The following is an 11,162-nucleotide window of genomic DNA, read 5'->3' on the forward strand; positions in this document are numbered from 1 at the left end:
CTAAGAGACAGGCAACATTAAAACATATTCAGTTAATTCAACAGAGACGCAATATAGATATACACAACTAGAAAATTCTAAATTGTTTACCACTGATTTGAAGGCATAGACGAAGGAACATTTCTCTAATTTCTACAATTTCCAAAGGAAAGATAAATTGATATGAAAACTTACAATTGTTTTTAAATAAGACAGTCACTGTATATATATATTAGTTCTTGTAGCATAGCTTGTAATATATAATTATCAAGGTTAGTTTACTTATAGAAACCACAGTTATATTTGATAAACCAGAGAATACCACGCTTCCAGCTGACAGTGATGGTACGTAAGGGATAATGTTATCATATCAATATGTTAGTCTGCGTCTTTCATACTAACCTGCCTGCTACATGTATATATATATAATTCTTATATCATTTGCATATTTTTAAATACTTGAATTGGATTGGTCAATTAGAATTTTTCTCTTGGTTTACACTTCGATAAACCATGTTTCCGAAACTACTTTTGTTATCTATTCATGCGCGATACACATTCTTGCAGGAATACTGGGATTTCAGCAAGTTAAGATTATAAAACAATTGCATAACAGTTGTTTCTATTCTAATGCATATATAACCAACAAAAAAGAAATAAAATAAATGCACTAAAGGTTCGAAAATGTATAAAAATAGAATTTAAATAAAATTCAGGGAAATTTCACGAATGATTTGGCGAATTTACGTCATGGCAAAACACGACGTCATACAATTGAAAACTTTCAGACGGAAGATTATTTCGATACTTGTACGCTTCAAATTCGGATAGTATCTAATTAAAATGAAGTTTTTAAGGTAGGTGCTAGTTCATTTTAGATTCTGTTGCATTTATTGAACATTTAAAGTTTTTTAGAAAGTCAAGATGGCGGCGTACTCCTTAGTTACGACATGCTATTGTGCTCCCGTGATGATACATATAGTAGCCATCAAAGAAATAATATAAATTAATAATCGCGTATGTTTGGCTGACGAATTATTAGGATTAAACACATTTTTTCTAGAGGTTATTTTGACTTTTATTCAGTTTGTGAGTTAATCGGCCCGGTTTACACATCAATAACCTCTAGAAAAAATGTGTTTAATCCTATAATAAAAAAAAATCATTTACAAAGTTACGTACATCAAAAAAGAATCAGGGAGGAATATGCTATAAAAAAATACTTTATGAGAATCCAAGTCGTATGTCGAAAAGAGATAAGGAAAATTATCCCCTTACACACACACACATTCACACTGACAACCACACTGAATGCAAATGAAACAGTTTGATTACATATAGTTTTCCTTAAAGTTCATGAAATGTGAACTGATGCAAACGACCACAAATAAAAATACAAGTTAGAACTTCATACAAAAACTGTAATCCAGGTACTCCCAGAACATTTAAAGGTCTAAATTCAAACAAATATTTGCAAAACAGAAAACTGCCATTTTCATCATTTATTGGCAAATAATCTAATATCCAAAGAATGTTTGTCAGCTATAGTTATCTGTTCAATAACTCGTTTAATAAGTCAACTGACAACTTGGACCTTGATGTCTTTATTGTTTTCACAAGAGAGTCAAAAGATACCAAGACATTCAAACGCATGAGTCGAAAATAAACTGACATCACCATGACTAAAATTTCATGAAAAAATGTGTAAAATGTTTTTAATTATATCAGAAGAAAATCCATGATTTTCGTCATAAATATTTATTTTACCATCCTTTCTTGCTAATTATTTTATAGATTTAATAGATACACTTGTGAAATCTGTAGTAAAGGTCTGTTTATATTTTAAGTCTACGTAAAAAGGCTTGTGAAATCTGAAGTTAAGACTGTTTACTACTGACTAAAGAGAAACAGAGTAAATGCGCGATTAACGTAATTATAGTACACGCGAATATTGAAGTTAAATAAAGAAATATTTACACGCTGCGTTAACGTGCGTTTTCTTTATGTAATGTTTGATCTGCACTCAACTGTCAGTCAATATTGAATCGTCATTTGAATTCAGGTAATACGGTCCTGTTGATACAACATAAAGGATTTTTCAAATAAAATTGGGGAAACCCTAATCAAGGATATAGAAACAATCGAACAAATAATCGCTCATAAGTGAGGCAGGACCATTTTCGGGACGTCAATATAGGGTGTTTACGAGCTCGAGATTTCGGGATTGATCCTTCCCGGCTCAAGCGAGAAAATCAATCTCGTTGAGATGATCAACGATAATCTATAATTATCGTATTATCATAACAAATGAAAATTATATAAGATATCTTATGAATTATATGAAATATCTTATAACTACATGTAATATTTTATAAACTTTATAAGATATCTTATAAACTGTATACTATATCTTATGACTTATATAAGATATTTATAAAAAAAAATTGCAAACAACACGTTTAATAATTTCTTGAGTCCGGAGCGCTTTTCTAAGTTTATGAGATATCTTGAGGTTAGAATAAATAGCAAAACGACTTGCCATAGATTATTGCCTTTTTTAATCATTTTAACATCCTGCCTTGATTATCATTTTTCACATGTATTCGACACAAAACGGAAATAACTACTACCAAGATTTTATGAATTATATTTGAAGGTCTTATCTTGGTGATAATTCTTGCCATTTAATGTTTCACTCTATCTAAATATGTTTTCAAGATAATAGGAAAAAATGAAATAAATTGCATGTAGTAAAATGAAGCATTAAGGAAAATAAGTCATATGAAAAGTTGTCTGACAGTTTGGTTTAAATATACAGTAGATCGATATCAACATTCAAAAAATTTCTGTCATGCCTATTTTCTCTATTCATAGCGGTCTTCAAGATAAAAGACAACACTTCGATTCTACCCCTATTACCCCATTCTACTTTTAGCTATCTCGGACTTGTTTGGTTGTAGGCTGGGTCATCGCACAGATATTTTAACAAGATTTGTCCAGGTGGTTTCAGCTTTTTTTTTTCATTAAAGTTAACGACATCGACCACGGATGCCAAGTGATGATTAAAAGCTCATTTTCCTGTTTTTAAACTGACACTCACAGTCACGCTTTCAAAACGATAATTGCTTGACTATTTTCACATTGATATTTAGGATGAAATCTTTCATGCATAATCAGCATGACAAGAATATCTCTCGTTTTCAGATCCAATATACGAGACCGTATTAAAAGTGGTATCGGGAGGTGTTGCTGCCACTACCATTATAACAGTGTTAACAAAACTTAAAGGATACTTGAATTCTGTAAGACAAGTCAGTCAAGTAAGTTTTTTATAAAAGGTAGCTGGGCGGTTTATTTCTTTTTCCTGTATTCGAAAGCCTTCAAACGTTTAAATTTACAACACGAACCCCAGTATCACTATTTATGTTATATTTAGTACTAAGTTAAAGAGCATTGAAGACCAAAATTTCTAAACGGTTTGATAAGTACAGCTAAGGTAATCTATGCCTGAGGTAGAAAAGCATTAATATGTAATCTGTGTTTTAGCAAAATTTTATTATATTAGAATGAGTTCAATTAACTGATACCAAAATCTATATTCAAAGATTTGAATACAGTGTTGATATTTAACCTTTTAAATCAAGTTATTGAAAGGATTGTACCAAATCAGGAATAAATATATGTTATTGGCACAAACTCATTGACATTAAATGGTTAAACTTTCTGAGATGTCTCAAATCTCATATCATATGCACTTATTATAAATATATCAATTGACATGATAAAATGAAACGTTATATGGTAATGTATCGGGATAGCATGGGAAAATACATATTGATGTGTCATATAAGTTACATTTATCTTTATATTTAGAGACTACTCTGATATGAAAGAGATAGACAGTCTAAATAAATGCAACAGTAGTATACCGCTGTTCAAAATTCATAAATCGAGAGAGAAAAAACAAATCCTGGTTACAAACTAAAACTGAGGGAAACGTATCAAATATAAGAGAACTACGACACAAAACAGAGACACATGGTCCATTTTGACGACTTTGTACACGTTTCCTACTATACATGAATCAGCCCCTATGTTAATATATACTCAGGAAAAATGTCACAATACCAACTATGTTTTGGATAAAGGCTATACATCTTTGCAATACGATGAGTGTATACATAAACACTTTGAATCTATAGTGGCAATGCTTACACAAAAATTTAAGAGTATATAAATATTGTAAACATCGTTATATACTAATTTTTCTGTTTCAGGGAAACGATTCGGGGGCTGCAGAAGTTGACAATTTTGTTAACGACGGAATTGAATTCATCAGTTTTTCGGATGCAGTGATTTCGAATGAAGACATTTTCAGGAACATTCCTCCACTCTTCCATCAAAACATGAAAATTATAGTTGATTCTCACGAGAGATTTGGAACTGATACTATAGTTTAATCAGAAACTAAATTTACATTTGACAACGAATATTGACACATTCTGCAGTAGATTTCGATAATCTTAAGCAATACATATTCTATTCATTGACGTTTTGCTGTCGACGTATATTATTCTGAACTGCTGTCTAGAAAACTTTTGTATAAATGTACAACCTAAAATAAAATAAATTGTGTGTCACAGATCTAGAGATAGCAGGGCCATTCCTACAATTTGTGAACAAACAAAACAGACATAATATGCAAAAAAAAAAAAAATCAACTTTTAAAGTTCATGCTCTGGGGTAGTCCTCACTAGAATTCATATTTATCTTAAAATTATGGTTCTTATTGATATGTTGGGATTCTCAGAACTTAGGAACACGAGATATCACCTTTCGGAGATGTTCATGTTGGATTAAGTTTTGTACACCAGTAATAAGTTAACAAAGTCAGAGTAGCTGTAAATATGAGGCTAATAGGAACAGTCACTTATCGTATCAATATAAATATTGTTCTAAATCAAGTTACTCCAATGCTTGCTTATTAATAAAAACGTTAGGTGCAATGATCTTGGTATAATTGTAATAGAACTTATCTTCATGATACAATATTGACCATCATTGCTACAAATGAAACTGAAAAAAATATACTTTTGAGGTTTTTAGATAATGGTAGAATTGTAGAATATTTTGATGTTTGCAAATATATATGTTAAGGCTCTCCCTTGAAATATAAACACCCACATAAGATGTTTTACACCTCAAATATGTGCTTTACACCTCACATATGATGCTTTATACCGCACATTTGGAGAACGATCTGTTTATTCTTATTGAGCACCTGATATCACCCCTTTATATTGCTGTGGTACGTGTTGCTCATTCCTTAGTTTTCAATGTTATGTTGTATGAACTGTTCTGTGTGTTTTCTTAGTCTTTTGCCACAGCTTTGTCAGTTGAATTTTGACTTTGAAATGAAATATTACTTTGGGGATCTACTGCCCCTTTTTATGGAATTAGATTAACAAACATATATTACAGGACAGTAAGATTTAGCACAGCACAATCTATTGTTTTCCTGATCGATTCTCTGATTCAAAGAAATTTAGTATTTACAAAAGTATAAATATGTTAGTCTTGAGACATAAAGACAATCAAATAAGGATAATTGCTTTATCTCTTACAACAAGTAAGTGATTCAAAATCCCGTAAAGGTGGTTGTTGGTTTTTTTTGTTTGAATTTGTAAAACATTTTATTATAATTATATATTTTATGTCACATCGTATCTTGATTGTTTGTAAAATCAGTTTTTTTCTTGTTTTTTTTCAATATTTTTTTTTATTTCCGTAAACCCACTCTTCAACTGAAAACTAACTAAATGCCCATTTGGACAAATAGCATAAAAGCATAAATTAACCATTAAAAGCGGAACGAAAGATACCAGAGGAAGAGTCAAACTCATAATTCGAAAATGGACTGACAACGTCATGGCAAAAAATTAAAAGGGCAAATAGACAAACAATAGTACACATGACACAACATAGAACACTAAAAGATAAACAACTCGAACTCCACCAAAAACTAGGGTTGATCTTAGATGCTCCGGAAGGGTAAGCAGATCCTGCTCCAGGTCGTGTTGCTTATGAGATAACAATTTCGGTAAATAGTCTAATTCGGAAGGTCACATTTATGAGAGGGAAAGGGATTGTAGTTACGACATAAGGACCCTATCCGATATCATTTGTGAAACGGTTATTACATAACGGTCAACCAACTCGTACGTGATGGGCGTCCGTAAAATTTACGAAGAGATGATTTCAACTTCAACATTTGGAACTCTTGAGTAGCAACACTCCAGCAACACCAGCACACGGTGTATATATCTCCCAATTGCTACGGTATTAACGTGCTTGTATTTCCGATCTTGATTTTCTTGATACAGGGTTATTGCTCACAAGAAATCATGATAGGAAATTCAAGCACGTTAATATCGTAGCAATTGGGAGATATATACACCTCATGCTGGTGCTGCTGGAATTTTGCTACTTACAAATGGAAATTTTACAATTGGAAGCTGAAATCGTCTCTTTTGTCGTAAAGTTTTGTTTTCAATCGACCCTCGTTGTCAATTTCTAGATATGAGTCAAGATATCAGGCCGACTTGACTGTATCCGTTGTATCATTTGTCTCTAGTTCAATAGGATAGATGCGTTTGACATAGTCACCAAATTTTGAATTATTTAGTGAAAGAACATCATCTATATAGCGGAAAGAAGAGTTAAAGAATATTGCTAACTTCTTTTCGTTCTGCCTAAGAAGTTCATGTATGAAGTCAGCCTCATACATTTGTAATCATCGTACTTTGACGCAGACCCTTGCACTTCAGCGTAATCTTCGAATTTCAGCGTCCAATCATCCATTTGCACACTATTTACACTCACACACACAAACAATACAAAAGAGAATAACTAATAAATAAATACTGACTGAGGCGAAATATTCATGTCCTAAGTCAGGAACTTGTTGTTAAGTAAGTTTTCGTTTCTTGGTGTGGTTCATAAGTGTTTTCCGCTTTTTATATAGACTAGAACTTGGATTTCCCATTTAAATGGTTTTACACTAGTAATTTTTGGAACCATTTATAGCTTGCTGTTCGGTATGAGCCGAAGCTTCGTTTTCACCTATAATGGTTTTGGTCATTTTAGTCTTTTGTGGATAGTTGTCTCATTGGCATTCAAACCACATCTTCTTGTTTATATTTTCTTTTAAAAATTCTTGGATGGATAACGTTAAACGTAATTTTGATTCAGATATTGGCTAGACTCAAAGTAACGACCAATTCCAGCGACCAATCATGCTCCGTGCATATGTAGCCACCAATTTTATCTACCACAATATATATATATATTAAAGTTTGCAATGCGATAAAACATGTCAAAATAACATAATGTAAATAAAATTGGAAATGGAAATGGGTAATATGTCAAAGAGACAACAACCCGACCATGAAAAAAACCAGCAGAAGGTCATCATCAGGTCTTCAATGTAGCGAGAAATTCCCGCACCCGGAGGTAGTATGTGTGAAAATCACAAAACCATATTTTGAAGCAAAGTTCTATTAAAAAGAACTTCTAACTACCAGTACGGACGGCATGCACAAAGCTGAGTCCACAAATGTAACGTCTTCAAATTACAAAAAACATTTACGACGTCGACATTTTCCCTCAAAAAACGTTAGCGTAACAAAAACACTGGACACATAGTTTATCACATAATTCTAAGCTTTCATATTCAAATATTTCTTATTTTTTAACAAAAAAGTACAGCAAATGCACATTTTGAAAATATAAATAAATATTTGCTACGAGCAGTGTAGTGGAAATAATTAGCGACTATGTCGTTGACCCTTTTCAGAAAACAGCGTTAAAACGGCATTTCTTTAAAATGTAACAAAATAGTTGGACATTTAAAAAATTCAGGTGTTCAGTCTGGACAATAGAATTATTCATACGTTGCAGATTTTATTAAACATCTGGTTTTGCACATTTCGAATACGAAGTTATTTTGAAAATAAAAAAGATAGCAATTACATATTTTTACTTACTGATTCTTCCATTTTGATGATTATTCCTTCCAAATTACTACTTCCGACACACAACGAAGATCATTCCAAACATATCTAACATGGTCGTTTTTGTTTTTTTTGCGTTAAATTTTATATAATGTCAGAGTCCGAATCTGAACAATACTATTATACGAAAATGTGGGATACAATGTTAAATTTGTATAAGTTTTGGGTCAAAAACTCTATTTCATGCTAATTTAATGTTACAAGTTACACCGAAGTTTTGCCGTTTTCTATATGTCCGTTTCATGCTTTATAGATTAAATATTAATTTACCTTACTAGTGATGTGGATTATATGGCGTTCATTCGTCATTTTATCATGAAAAAAAATCTCTTTAAAAAAATATAATAAATACATATAAATATTATGTATAAAGCTATTGAAAAGGCGCATTTTACAGTTGCCGCCAACTTTGTGCACGCCGTCTACGGTATATATTGCTTTGTAATGTTTTTTAGAATTACTAAGAGATGTCCAGCATTTGAGGTGAAAACGGGGACATTACAACACCGATAACGCCTGTAGCTGAATGCATAACTAGTTTAATTTCCAAATGCTGTCGAATCGATATTAACCAGTAAAGACAAATAAAGGTTTTGTAAAAATTAAAAGTGCCAGGGGCTCGAAAATAGTCTTAAACATATAAATAAATCGTGTGTCCGATCTATAATGTCAGATGAAATTCTGTTATGTATATGTGTATTATTAAGACAAATAAGTTAACAAAAGATTGATTTTTTTCTCGGAGTTCAGTATTTTTGTGATTTAACTTTTCCGTCTGTCATCGGTGAAAAGAAAAATCACAAAAATACTGAACTCCGAGAAAAATTCAATCGGAAAGTCCCTAATCACATGTTAAAAAGCAAAAACACAAAAATACTGAACTACGAGGAAAATTCAAAAAGGAAAATCAAAAATCAAAAGGCAAAATCAAAAGTCCAAACACATCAAACGAATGGATAACAACTGTCATATTCCTGACTTGGTACAGGTATTTTCTAATGTAGAAAATGGTGGATTGAACCTGGTTTTATGGCTAGCTTAACCTCTCACTTGTATGACAGTCGCATCAAATTCCATTACATTGTAAATTTTAAAATATAATGATAAATGGACAACAACTGTCATATTTCTGACTTGGTTAAGCATTTTCAAATATAGAAAATGATGGATTGAACCTGGTTTTATTTCACTACACCTCTCAGTTATATGACAGTCGCATCAAATTGCGTTACAATATCAACGATGCGCGAACAAAACAATAATAAATAAAAGTCAAAATATGGACACAACAGTCATCACTGTTTTACAATTTGAAAGCAAACAATCATTTACATAAAAGCACAAAAGCATCTATCAAATTAAAAAATTAAGGCAACAGTAGTATACCGCTGTTCAAAACTTGTAAATCTATGGACAAAAAAAATTGGGGTAACAAACTAAAATTGAGGGAAACGCATCAAATATAAGAGAAGAACAGCGACACAACATTAAAATGTAACACACAGAAAGGAACTAAGCGTTTAGACAAAATCCGCTGAGAATAACAAATATAACATCAAAAACAAAAACGTGAATTTTGGATAGAAAAGTACCGTGACACGTCTTATAGTAATGTGAATTCACACTCAAATATAAGAGAAAACAAACGACACAACGGAACAAAACGTTCATATGTTACACACACAGAAGCGAACTATAATATAACAATAGAGAACTATGATATAACAATCGCATTTTTTGTTTCGCGTGTCTTATAAATTTCCTGTTAACAAAACTTTGAATTTTTCGAAAACTAAGGATTTTCTTATCCCAGGCAGGCATTGAATACCTTAGCCGTAGTTGGCACAACTTTTTGGAATTTTTGATCCTCAATGCTCTTCAACTTTGTACTAGTTTGGCTTTATGAATATTATGATATGAGCGCCACTGATGAGTCTTTATGTAGACGAATCGCGCGACTGGCGTTCTAAATTATCATCCTGGTACCTTTGATAACTATTTACGAATTAAAATGTAAACGTCACATAGAAAGAAATTATGTCGTTCAATGTTTACACAAAAAAAAATTATAATCCCCATTTGGAATATTGGCATACAGGGTTTGAAAAATAAAAGTATGTTAAAATTAATTTCAGAAATTTAAAATTGTCCAGAAGTTCTGTAGAATTTCAAAGAATCCACAAATACATTTAACACTCAGATCAAAATAGTTAGAATGCCAAACAAGTACAAAGTTGTAGAGCATTGAGGACCCCGAATTCCAAAACTGATATCAAAGGTACCAGGCTTATAATTTGATACACCGGAAACGCGTTTGTCCTGATAAGACTTGCCAGTGACGTTCAGATCAAAATTAGTTAGAAAGCCAAACAAGTACTTAGTTGAAGAGCATTGAGATCCCAAAATTCCAAAAAGTAGTGCGAAATACGGCTACGATTAAATATTTTCTTCGACTATTATAAAATAAATTCTTTTGTACAATATTTCAATACAACGAGGAATTAAAAGAAGATTTTGTATGTTTGCATAAAGTGAAATCACACAAATACTGAACTTGGAGGAAAATCCATAATCACATGGCAAAATCAAATAACAAAACACATGAGAAACGGATGAGAACTGTCATATAGTTATCAAAGGTACCAGGATTATAATTTAGTACGCCAAACGCGCGTTTCGTCTACATAAGATTCATCAGTGACGCTCATATCAAAATATTTATAAAGCCAAACTAATACAAAGTTGAAGAGCATTAATGATCCAAAATTCCAAAGGGTTGTTCCAAAAACGGCTAAGGTAATCTAAGCCTGGAATAAGAAAATCCTTAGTTTTTCGAAATATTCAACGTTTTGTAAAAAGGAAATTTATAAATATAGATATTCATGTTGACTACTGGGCTGGTGATATCCTCGGGGACGAAACGTCCACTAGCAGTGGCATCGACCCAGTGGTGTAAATAGTTATCAAAGGTACCAGGATTATAATTTAGTACGCCAGACGCGTGTTTTGTCTACATAAGACTCATCAGTGACGCTCATATCAAAATATTCATAAAGCCAAACTAGTACAAAGTTGAAGAGCATTGAGGATCAAAAATTCCAAAAAGTTGTG

The 11,162-nt window shown here is 32.0% G+C and overlaps 1 long non-coding RNA gene across 1 annotated transcript; it reads left to right on the forward strand.

Annotated features, from left to right (window-relative positions):
- Positions 1-265: 265 nt before the first annotated feature.
- On the forward strand, positions 266-4,371 carry LOC134723141 (uncharacterized). The gene is made up of 3 exons (XR_010107988.1): positions 266-324; positions 3,184-3,299; positions 4,257-4,371. It is a non-coding gene; the product is annotated as an uncharacterized LOC134723141 (long non-coding RNA).
- The last annotated feature ends 6,791 nt before the right edge of the window (positions 4,372-11,162 follow it).

This window comes from Mytilus trossulus, chromosome 6, assembly GCF_036588685.1.
Source record: "Mytilus trossulus isolate FHL-02 chromosome 6, PNRI_Mtr1.1.1.hap1, whole genome shotgun sequence".
In the NCBI taxonomy this organism is placed as follows: Eukaryota; Metazoa; Mollusca; class Bivalvia; order Mytilida; family Mytilidae; genus Mytilus; species Mytilus trossulus.